The 13,074-nt window shown below is 34.1% G+C and overlaps 1 pseudogene; it reads right to left on the bottom strand.

The window, feature by feature from the left end:
- Positions 1-11,990: 11,990 nt before the first annotated feature.
- On the bottom strand, positions 11,991-12,870 carry LOC138171060 (GTP-binding nuclear protein Ran-like; annotated as a pseudogene).
- Positions 12,871-13,074: the final 204 nt, after the last annotated feature.

Raw genomic sequence — 13,074 nt, 5'->3', positions numbered from 1 at the left:
CTTCCTTCCTTCCTTCCTTCCTTCCTTCCTTCCTTCCTTCCTTCCTTTCTTCCTTCCTTCTTTCCTTTCTGTCTTTCTTTACTTTATCTTTTTTTCTGTGTATTTTCCTATCTCACTCAGGATAGAAAGGAACAGGTGTCATCACAATAATAATTTTCATAGGAGCTCAAATTGTTCCTTTTCTAATTTTGACTGCTTTGCCCCTTCTTAAGCAATCTTGTGACCCTCTAATCCAAGGTCCTCACCCTACTGATGGCAGACTAACAGTGGATACCTGATCAGTTTGGACACTGGAACTCAGAATTCCTGAACTCAAGAGATTCCATAGTCTCAACCCCCCACCCCCACCCCCAAAAGCTAAACTTAATGGTATTTGCTGCATTTGGCTTCCTGGTATTTTTCATAACTAACTTTATATTCAGTCTACTTTGAGAAGCTGTCACTGCCTACCCCAGCCCTTTGTAACTATATTTCCAGAAAAACATCTATAATTGCTGAGGCTAGGTGGCTCAATGAATTTCTGTTGAAGTAACACTTTTGTGAATGAATAAATGAATGAATGTTGTGTGGGGAAAATGTTACAATTTTGATTTTGAATATGAGAAATATAGCAATGGTATATAGTATAATGTAAGGCAGTGTAGTCCTGGGGTAGTGCAAAAATGATTGCATTTGGGGTCTGAGGAAATTGATTTGGCTGTTGGTTTTGCTACTTAGCAGTTATATAACCCATGATGAGTTTTTTTTACCACTCTTTTCTTTTAATTGTCTTTAAAATTAGAATACTATCCCTCAAATCTAGGAGATTCTATGAAGCTATGAGTGCTATATTTTAAACACAGAACTTAAGAAAAGAACAGGGATCTTATGTATTACAATGATCACTACAGACTTTTTAAGAAAAGTGTGTCAAGCTGAATTTTGACATAAGTAGAGAATGAATTACTGTAAATAGGTAGAAAGAAAGGTAGAGTGAATTATAAAGGGGAAAAGAGTGTGAGAAAAGATACTGGGTCAAGAATGCATTATGTGGACAGTTAGTTGACTAATGGGACTACTCCATAGGACTCCCATATGGACAATGTAGAAGAGAAATAAATGTTGTAGAACAGATTATGAAGAGCCTCAGATGCTATCCTAAAGAGATTAGATTTTGTCCTATAGGTAATGAGGAACCATTGATTGTCTCTTTATTAAGATATTGACATAAAGAATATGGTATTTGGAGTCAAGTCAGGAGAACCCAAGTTCAGTTCTAGCCTCAGAAACAACACACACACACACAAACAAACACACACAAAGTTGCCGTGTAACCTTGAGCAAGTTATTTAATCCCAATTGCCCTCCTAAAAGCAAAACAAACAAACAAAAAAGCAAAAATAATATGGTATTTTAGGGAAGTTACCCTGATAGGAGGGTGAAGAATTGATTGAAATGGGGAGAAAATGATGATAAGAACAGTTATCTTTGAATTCTATTTCCAGGATATTCCTATATCTCCTATATGTAGCAAAAGATCTTTTATATTTCTACTTATAATTGGATTTCTGCCTTTCTTCTCAGTTAATAGGTGTGTAACCCTGAACAAGTCCCTGCACCTCTCTAGACCTTGCTTTCATCAATGAGACTCATTCAGGGACGACTTCAGGTATAATTTGCCCCAGTATGCTTTATCAAATATCTGGGTTGTGAAATATTATTTTTTAATCAAAAGATACAGATATTGCATCCATAATTCTTAAATGAGAAAATTTGCCTAACATTTTTATCAGATTTTCAGCACTAAGCTAATCATTTTATCCTTTGTAATTTCTTCAATATAGCATCTTATTCCTCATTTTAATAACTGTTAAATTGTCAAAAATGAAAATTAAAAGAGTATAATTCAACCTTTAAATAAGCAAAACTTACTGGGGGAAACAGAAAAATATAATGTAGGTTATGTAATAATAATATGAATAATAATTTTTGTAAGACTTTATGGTTAGCCAAATGCATAACTCCTGAGATGTGTGATCCAAGTAATATTAGCTTCCATTACACATGAGAATAAAGATCAGAAATTTGAGTCCACTGGCCAAGGCTGCATAGGTATTAAGTGTCTAATACAGGACTTAACCAGTGTTTTCTAGCTCCAAGACTAGTGCTTTTTCTGCTACATCACATTCAATGCTTCTTATTTCATGGAAAATGTTGCCTTGTATTCAAATATATTTTCCAATTTCTCTACAAAAGGAAATCTTGTCTAATAAGTTCTTTGAAAGGTTGAGTATTCAAACAGTTTAAGGGGGAGCCTGTGGTTTAAAATGAATATGTTTTATCTATGAGTGGATATAATTTATTTTCATGTTTTTATTCAATCCTTCATTCAAATTCATTATTGCCTGACAAGATGTAAGCACAGATCCATTGAATTCTAGAAGTGAATATTCATTTTCTTGCTATTTCCATTTCTGCCCAAATGACTGGTTCAAAGCACTTACATATGAGCTTTACTGTAAATCATTTGTGGTTATGTGGAACTCAGAACTAGAAAGATTTTTGTCTAATCCAACATCTTAATTTCAAAAATAAGGATATTGAGAACCAGAGAAGTTTAATGACTAATCCTAAGGCACAAAGAGAATAAATAGCAAAACCACAATTTGAGCACCCCTCCTCTGATCACAAATTAAAAAAAAACTATTCAATTAAAATTCAATTAAATTTTTTTTAAAAAAGCTCAGATACCATGCTGCTTCTCTATAGAATTGTCCCTAAAATTGTCCCTAATTGATAACTGGAGTTGTCTTGGATGCCTAGACTTTCAAAGGCCTTTGCCAAAGATGCTTGAAAGTCTAGGTATCCAGGAATCAATAACAAAAGTTTACTATGCAGATAGGAAGGAAGATTCATAAATAAGGAATACATTTAAAGACAAGTCAGATCATGTCAAAAAATCTTTATTAATTGCTTATTATGTGTCAGGCAATGTGGTAAGTATTATAGATACAAAGAATGACAAAAACAGTCTCTGCCTTCAAGGAGCTTGGATTATAACATGAGAAACTTCAAACAACAGATATATATGAAAAATATATCTATATCAATATATATACATATATGCATATACACATACACACACACACACACACATATATATATAAATACTGAATATATTGGAAGTAATCTTAGAATAAAAGCACAAGAAACAAAGTGCATGAGTCAGGGGACAAAATTATCTAATGAGATGTATTGATAATGGAGTTCTAGAAGTATTGGTGCTTTTGTCATTTTTCCATTAGTAGGATTTTTTTTCCAATTACATTTAAAAATAGTTTTCAACACTCATTTTTGTAAAGTTTTGAGTTCAAAATTTTTCTCCCACCCCCCTTCCCTTTCCATTCCCCAAGAAAGCAAGCAATCTAATATGGGTTATACATATACAATCATATTACACATATTTCCACATTAACCATGTTATGAAAGGAGGATCAGAACAAAAAGGAAAAACCATGAAAAAGAAAAAACAACAAAAAAGAGAAAATAGCATGGTTCAGTTTGGATTAAGATTCCATAGTTCTTTCTCTGGATGTGGCTAGCATTTTCCATTACAAGTCTTTTGGAATCATCTTCAGTCATTGTATCTCTGAGAAGAGTTAAATCTATCATAGTTAATCATTGTACTATGTTACATTTTCTGCGTACAATATTCTCTTGGTTATGCTCACTTATAAGTTCATGTAAGTCTTTCTATGTTTTTTTTATCTGCCTGCTCGTCAATTTTACAGTGTCATAGTATTCTATTACATTCATATACTACAACTTGTGAAGCCATTCCCTAATTATTAACATATTAAAATTTAAATTTCAAAACAAAAACATGAAAAATAGAAGAAAAAGTCATGTCATGTGCACAGTAGAATGTAAGAGAGAATTCAAAATATATAATAATAAATTTCCATTTCAAAAAAGTCTATATAATAAATTCTATAAATTATGTCTAGAACTGTCAATCTTTTCTTTGCTTCCTTGTTAGTTTTCTTTTGTTCCCTGATGTGGACTTGTACTTTGTTCTTCCCCCCCTTCCTCCTGCCCTCCTCCCAAAGGCCACAATTAAGCAAGGATATACTTATATATAGACATATAGATGCTTGTAAACTTATATACACATGATTGGTTAGTTAGTTTGGTTGGTTGTTGTCCTTTGCTCTTGAAGAGGACCAAAATGACTTCATGATAGAGTCAAGTTACAGTGAGTCCAACTGTGACTGATTAAACTAATAAGTTTTTAGAATGTTTTACCACAAGTCCAGTCCAAGTAGTCCATGCAAATATTTCTGCTGGATTGGCTAAATTTGAGCATCTAGTATTTCTTTTGAGCTACTTCATTTCTGCTTTGCTCAAGAGAATAGCACCTTCTCTGATAAGGGCAAGCCATGTTGGGTGGTCCTGTGGTAGTGTCTCCCATGTCACTTAATCAGTTCCTACATTTTTAAGAGAGGCTTTGAGAATGTTCTTGTATCACTTCTCCTGACCACTATGTGAGCATTTGCCCTTTGTAAGTTCTCCATAAAGTAGTCTTTTTGGCAAGCATACTTTTGCATTTGAACAAAAGTAACCAGTCCATCAGACTTTGACTGTCTGCACTAAAGTTTGAATATTTGGCAGTTTAGTTCAAGAAGGGACCTCATTGTCTGGTATCTTACCCTATTGGGTGATCTTCAGAATCTCTCTAAGCCAATTCAAATGGAAGCATTTCAGTTTCCTGGCATGGCAACGCTATATTGTCTAGATTTCACAGGCATACAACAATGAGGTCAGCCCTACAGTTCTGTTGACCTTCGCTTTGGTAGTCAGTCTAATACCTCTCCTCTGCCACACTTTCCTTTGCAGTTTCCCAAGCACTGAACTAGCACAAGCAATGTGCTTGTCAATCACATTGTCAATGTGTACATCGCTGGGAAGTATACTACCAAGGTGAATAACTTATCCACAGCATTCAAAACTTCTTCATTTACTGTAATCAACAATTCAACTTATGGATGCTATGGTGGTCATTTATGGAGCACCTGTGTATTCTTGGTGTTAATTGTTAGGCTAAAATCACTACAAACAGCACAGAATCCATACATACTTTCTGAAATCTTAGCTCTATAGGCTGCATTGAGTGCACAATCATCTACAAACAGCACATCATGCACCAACACTCCCTCCACTTTGGTCTTGGCTTGTAGTTTTTTTTTTCAAGCTGAAGAATTTATCATCAGTGAAGTAACTGACCTTGACACTATGTTTGTCTTCACTGAAGGCATTTGACAAGATGGCTGAAAACATTATGCTCAAAATCATGGGAGCAAACACACAATCTTGTTTTACTCCATTCGTGATTGTGACAACATGAGAACATCATTCATTATTCAGAAATTGGTCAAGAATACTATCATGAAACTGACATACAATGCTGATGAACTTCTATAGGCAAAAAAAAGTGACATAATTTTCCATAAACCATACACACACACACACGCGCATACACATGCATACATACATATATGTGTGCATATATATGTATATATATACACACATTCTACTTCTGATCTTTGTTTTTATATTTGTATATATCTCTTATTTTGTATCTCTCCTAGCTCCTTGACTTTACTTCAGCCCTCTGCTTTGCCCTTGTATTAACTTACCTAGCTTTCCTCCAAAGATCCCTCCCTTATCCTCCCATTCCCTTAAATCTAAACACCCTTCTATAGCTCCCCTATTACCTCTTTCCTCACTCTCCCTTCTAGAGATCCCTCCTTTATTCTTTTCCCCTTCCCTATCCTCTTATCAGTTTATTTTTTCCTGAATTTGGAAGGCATTTATACTCTTCTAGACATATGTATTCCTCCCCTTGAAATGATTCCTGAAGAAAGTTGGTTTCCAGAACTAAGAAGACTGCTTCCCCATCTAATTCCTCTGGGTCAGTTCTTCCTCTTGTACTTCATTTGTATACAATAATTACTCTTTTTACCTCTTCCTAATAAGTTTTAATTTTCAAATTCATATACTCGGGTCTACCCCAACCTTTCTTACAAAGTAACTACCCAACTACTAAGAACAATCTTAGACATGTGTTTAATATTTTATATACATAAAAGGTAAGCAGTCTGTTCTCATTGAGTTCCTTTTAATTAGTATTTGATATGTACTTTATATATTTCTTGGATTTTGTATGTGAAATATTCTATTAAGTTTAGAAATTTTTTTAACAGTGTCCTAAAAGTCTGACAGTTCATTAAATGTCTTTTTTTCCATTCAGGATTATGCTTAGCTTTGCTGGGTATAATTTTTTTTAGCAGAACCCCAGTTGTTTGGATCTTCCTTATATAGTGTTCTAAGACCTGCAGTCCTAAAAGTGTCATCACTGCTAGGTCTTGTGTGATTTTAATTGTGGCAACACAATATTTAAATTTTTTCTTTTTCATAATATTTTATCCTTGAGATGAGGGTGTTTGAAATTTGACTATAATATTCCTATGGTTTTCTTCATAGGATCTCTTTCAATAGTAATTGGTAGATTTTTTCTATATCTACTTCCCCCTCTTGTTCTAATGCTTATGGATGATTCTTTTTAATTATTTCTTGCATTATTGTATCAATATTCTTTTTTCTATCATCCTTTTCAAGTAGTCCAATTGTTCTTATGTTTTCTCCTAAATCCATTCTCCAGATTACTTGTTTTACTTATTATGTATTTCACATTGTCTTCTATATTTTCATTCTCTATATTTTGTTTTATTATTTCTAGATTTCTTATGACTTCACTAGCTTCCCCTTCCCCAATTTTGATTTTCAAGGAGTTTTCCTCCTTAAGATGCTGGATCATTTTAGTAATTGGAAAGAAAATTCAATTGTTCGTGAGTAGGCTGAGCTAATATAATAAAAAGTGACAATTCTAATTAAATTAACTAACTCATTTAGTGCCATATGAAGTAACTACCAAAAATTATTTAATAGAGCTAGAAAAAATATAACAAAATTCATCTGGAAGAATAGGTACAGAATATCAAGGGGATTAATGAAAAGAAATGCAAGGAAGATGGCCTAGCTGTACCATAACTTAAACTGTATTAAAAAGAAGCAATCATCAAAGCTACTTTATACTGGCTAATTAATACAGTGGCGTAGATTAGGTATGCAAGACACAATAGTAAATGACTATAGTAATCTATTGTTTGATAAACACAAAGACTCAGTTTCCTGGTTAAGAACTCACTATTTGATAAAAAAAAATCTACTAGGAAAACTGGAAAATAACACGGCAGAAATTGGGCATAGACTAACATCTTACACTTTTTATCAATATAAAGTCACAATGAATATACAATTTATATTTAAAGGCTGATACTATGAGCAAACTAGTAGAGGAAGGAATAGTATGCCTGTCAGATTTATGGAAAAGGGAAGAATTTATGACCAAATAGATAGAGAACACTATGAAGTGTGAAGTGGAAAACTATTAAATTGAAAAAAAGTTTTGCACAAACAAACATAATGCAAAAAAGATTGGAATGGAAGCAGAAAAGTGGGGGAAAATTTTTACAACCAGTGTCTGTGATAAAGGCCTCATTTCTAAAACATGGCAAATGGCATCACATTTATAAGAAGAGAAGTCATTCTCCAACTGAAAAATGGCAAAAACTTATGAATAGACAGGTTTCAGATGAAGAAATTAAAGCTCTCTGTAGTTATATGAAAAAATGCTCAAAATTACTATTGAGTAAAGAAATGCAAAAAAAAAATAATAGTCTAAGTTACCACCTCACATCTGTCAGATTGATTAATATGAAAAAAAGAGTAGAATGTAAATTTTGGAGAAAGTGTGGAAAGATAAGGACAGGCATGTTTTTTGGTGGAGTTCTGAACTGATCCAACCATTTTGGAGAGCAATTTAGAAATGTCCAAAGGGCTATAAAACTGCATATGCACTTTGACCCAGAAATACCACTACTACGTAGAGAAAAAAGAGCTTCATATTCAGTGGAGGATAGCAAAGCAAAGAAACCCTCTTCTATCCCAACAAGTAACATGAAATGCTCATCTGCTGAAAAATAATTCATAGAAAACTTAAGAAAAATTTTCAAAATCAAATGAGAGAGATTGAGGAAAAACTTAAAAAAAAATCCAAGAAAATTTCAATTAGAAAAGGTGATACAAAATCTTTTTTAATTAATAAATTATTTGGGTTTTTTTTTTTTTTTTTTTTTTTTTTTTAGGCCTTTTAGGAAGGCAAATGAGGTTAAGTAACTTGCCCAAGGTCACCCAGCTAGTTTTTTTTGTGTGTGTTAAATGTCTGAGACTGGATCCGAACTCAGGTCCTCCTGACTCCAGGGCCGTTGCTCTACTCATTGCACCACCTAGTGGCCCCTAATTAATTACTTTTTAATTTTCAACATTCACTTTAAACAAATTTTGATTTCTAAATATTCTCCCCTTCACTTTCCCCTCTCTCCTTCCCAAGATGGCATGCAGTCTGATATAGGCTCTCTCTCTCTCTCTCTCTCTCTCTCTCTCTCTCTCTCTCTCTTTCTCTCTCTCTGTGTATATATATATATATATATATATATATATATATATATTCATTTTCTTTCTTTCTTTTTTTTTAAGCAATTGGGGTTAAGTAACTTGCTAAAGGTTACACGGCCAGTTATTTCTTGGTGTGGTGCTAAGTATCTGAGCCCAGATTCTATCCCCAGGTCATCCCAACACTGGAGCTGGTGCTCTTACTCGCTGAGCCACCTGGCTGCCCCTTATATATTCATTTTCACACTAATCATATTGTAAAGAAGAATTAGAACCAATGGCAGGAACCACAAGAAAGAAGAAAAAGACAAAAAAAGAAAGAAACTAATATGCTTTTAACTGCATTCATACTCCATATTTCTTTGTTCAATGTTGCTGTTACTGTAAACAATATTGTCCTGGTTCTGCTCACTTCACTTATCATCAGCTCATGTATTTCTTTCCAGGTTTTTCTGAAGTCTGCCTACTCATCATTTTTTTATGTTACAATTGTTTTCCAATGTAATCAAAATTACCCATTTTGTATTTCATAATGTTCTCTATCTCTTCTTTCATTATAAATTGTTCCTTTCTCAATAGATCTGAAAGGTGAACTATTATTTGTTGTCCTAATTTGCTTATGGTACTATCCCTTATGTCTAAATTGTGTACCCATTTTGACCTTATCTTGGTGTAGGGTGTAAGATGTGGGTCTATACCTAGTTTCTACCATGCTATTTTCCATTCTTCCAAGTTGTTTTTGTCAAATAATGAGTTGTTATCCAAGAAGTTAGACTCTTTGGGTTTATCAAACAGTAAATTACTGTAGTCATTGATTACTGTGTCTTGTGTACCTAATGTATTCCACTGATCCACTACTCTATTCCTCAGCCAGTACCAAGCAGTTTTGATGATGCTATATAATACACCTTCCCTAGCATGTCCTTTCATTAATTCCCTTGACAATCTGGACCATTTTTTTTTCCAGATGCATTTTTTTTACTATATTTCCTAGCTCTATAAAATAATCTTTTGGTAGATTGATTGGTATGGCACTAAATAGGTAAATTAATATGGGTAACATTATCATTTTTATTACATTAACTCAACCTAGTCATGAGCAACTGATTTTTTTCCAATTATTTAGACCTTTTGTGTGAAAAGTATTTTGCAATTGTGTTCATATAGTTCCTGATTTTGTTTTGGAAGGTAGATTCCCAAATATTTTATAATGTCTGAATAACTTTATATTTCTTGATGTTAGATTTCATTAGAAATATATAGGAATGGTAGGGATTTATGTGAGTTTATTTTATATCCTTCAACTTTGCTATACTTATTCATTATCTCAAGTAGTCTTTCACTTGATTGTCTAAGATTCTCTAAGTATATCATCATATGTTCTGCAAATAGTGATAGCTTATAATGCCAATGAGATATTCACAGCACCCATGGAGTCTATGAATATGCTGATATAGTTGTGAGTCACAAAATATAACATACTCTCCATGTGAAACACAAAACCAAATTATTTATTCAAATACTAGAAAGTGAAATCCCAAAACCAGAAAGCCAAATCCATCATAGAAACCAAGAATTTGGTACACATAACCAATGAAGCAAACACCAAAATTCCCAAGTCTTCCCTCCATCAGACCTTCAAAACAAAACAGTCTCCCCCTTAAGCAAAAATGCCTCTCTATCATTCATGCCAGGTTCTCATCCTCCATGCTGCTTGCTCTCAGAAGTTCTGATTTGCTCTCCTGCTCCTTCCTGCTCCACCCTTCTTGTTCCATCCTTTCAGCAAGCTCCTCCCCCTGTGGGTTCCATGTGATTACATTTGGCCTGTTACAGGGCAGAGAACATCTTCAAATTACCATTACCATTATAAAGCTTAGTCTCTTCTTTGCCTAATCTAATTCCTTTGATTCCTTTTTCATTTTTTGGAGGAGGAATAAAAAAAAAAGTAAAAAGTGCACAGAAAGAAAAAAAGGAAACTCACAAGGAAGCAAAGAAAAGATGGACCTTTCTGATTATAATACCTAGTTTTTATTATATAGGCTTTCTTGTAAAGGAAATTTATTGCAATATATTTTTAATGTTCTCATATTCTGCTGTGCACACAAACTGCTTTTTTCTTTTCTTATTTTGAATCTGTTTCAATATTTAAGTATATTATATATTTCTTTTATTTTTCTTAATTTTATTTAAGTTTTAGTAATAAAAAAGAAAAAAAATATTAGTGAGTGGGAGCATTTTTCATGTGGCTATAGTTAATTTTGATTATTCACCTATCCATAGCCCTCTAGAATATCACATCCCAAGACCTCAGTTCCTTTAATGCAGAAGCTGCTAAATCTTATGTTATCCTGACTGTGGATCCACAGTCCTTGAATTGTTTCTTTCTTGCTGCTTGAAATATTTTCTACTTGGCCTTGGAACTTGGATTTTGGCTATAGTATTCCTGGCAGTTTTCATTTGGGGATCTCTTTCAGGAGGTGATTGGTGGATTCTTTCAATTTCTATTTTATCCTATGGTTCTAGAATATCAGGGAAGTTTTCCTTGATAATTTCTTCAAAGATGATATCTAGACTCTTTTTTTATGCATGGCTTACAGGTTGTCCACTAATTTGAAAATTATCATTTCTGGATATATTCTCTGGGTCAATTGTTTTTCCAATGAGATATTACCAAAAAGTTATATTTTCTCTTTTAATTTTTACATGTTTTCCTTGATTTCTCATAGAATCATTAGCTTCCATTTCCTCATTTCTGATTTTTAAAGAATTTTTCTCTTCAGTGAGCTTTTATACCTCCTTTACACATTTGACCAATTCTACCCTCAAAGGAGCTGTTTTCTTCAGTCAATTTTTTTGCTTCCTATTCCAAGTTGTTTTTTTTTAATAATTTTCCTGCATAACTCTCATTCCTAGTCCCAATTTTTTCCTGCCTCTCCTAATTGATATTTAAGATCCTTTATGAGCTCTTTCAAGAACACTTATTGCACTTGAAACTAGTTCATATTTCCTTTTAAATCTTCACATATAGGCATTTTGATGTTGTCCTTTTCTGAGTTTGTGTTTTCATCTTCCTTTTCATCATAGTAGCTTTCTATGATTAGGGTATTTATTTTTCCTTTTTCATTCTCATTTTTCAGTCTATTTCCCAAGCTTCTTATGCTGGAGGAAAGGGATTTGGTCACTGGGTTTTGAAGCTTGGGCCTCAGGTGTTTGTGGCTTAACCATTGTCCTAGGGGTGGCCAAACCTAGTCTGTCCCCCCCTTTTTAAAGATATTTGAAATACAACTTTATTATTATCTAAACAAAAAGGGAATGAGAATGAAAGTAAAAACAAGATTCACCACTGAATATTGTGATGGGACTGCAGCCGTTTTATATTTGAAATTCAAGGGAATGTAATTGTGGTCCAAAACAGCTAAATACACAGGTCCAAATATGAATTATATTTTTTTAAAATGCTACATTCACTCCAAAGCCCATTCATTTCCTTCAGCATCCCAAAGATTAAGCACATGTACTGCTCTGCTATATAATAAAGTGGCAAACACACTACACCACTGACATCACAGGACAGTTATCTATAAAACTAGACCTCTAATGCTGTGCTGTAGCTTCATCAGGGAGCACAGTTGTCTGAGCAATCTGTAAGTCCTGCTCATACTGTGCTACCAGTTCTCGGTCCATGACAATCTCTGCAGGTGTAAGAGCAGGCATGGCAAGGAACTCCAAATTAGGGTCTCCAATAAGTTTTCTAGCAAGCCAAAGGAAGGGCTTTTCAAAGTTGTAGTTAATTTGGCTGAGATGTCATAGTACTGGATATTCTTCTTCCTGTGGAAGACAATTGATTTTGCCTTCATTTTTCTGTCCTTAATATCCACTTTGTTGCCACACAACACTATAGAGATATTTTTACATACTCGTACCGGGTCTCTATGCCAGTTATGTACAATCTTGTAAGTAACCCTTGATGTTACATCAAACATTATAATGGCACACTGAGCTTGGATGTAATAACCATCTCTCAGACCACCAAATTTCTCTGGGCCAGCTGTATCCCATACGTTGAATTTGATAGGACCTCTGTTAGTATGGAACATGAGAGAAAAGACCTCAACACCCAGGGTAGCTACATACTTCTTTTCAAATTAACCAGTCAAGTGACGTATTACAAATGTGGTTTTTCCAGTACCTCCATGTCCAACTAACACAAGTTTGAACTGCACTTGGGGTTCTCCTTGGGTGACCATTGCGATTGTTTTTCCAGAAGCATCTCTGTCTCCGCCTGACTGAATGATGGAAAGCTGGAGGAAGTGCGATTAAAAAAAAAATATACTCTGTCCTTTTGTATCACTGTACCAAGGCTTATAACTTGCCTTCTGTGCCGAGGCTGGATGCTTCAGTGCTGGTTTGCTGAGCTAGGATCTCAGGATCTGGGTTGCTGAACTGTGCTGCAGCTAAGAGCCTCACACTGACTTGCCTGTAAACCATCTGGGCTGGGCTATGCTCCCCTTTTACCCAAGT

Source organism: Petaurus breviceps, unplaced genomic scaffold, assembly GCF_028583685.1.
Source record: "Petaurus breviceps papuanus isolate PSGF00001 unplaced genomic scaffold, PetGlider_PUasm1.0 41, whole genome shotgun sequence".
NCBI classification, from domain to species: Eukaryota; Metazoa; Chordata; class Mammalia; order Diprotodontia; family Petauridae; genus Petaurus; species Petaurus breviceps.
The sequence above is the reverse complement of the archived record's forward strand: the minus strand, read 5'-3'. Positions and strand labels throughout refer to the sequence as shown.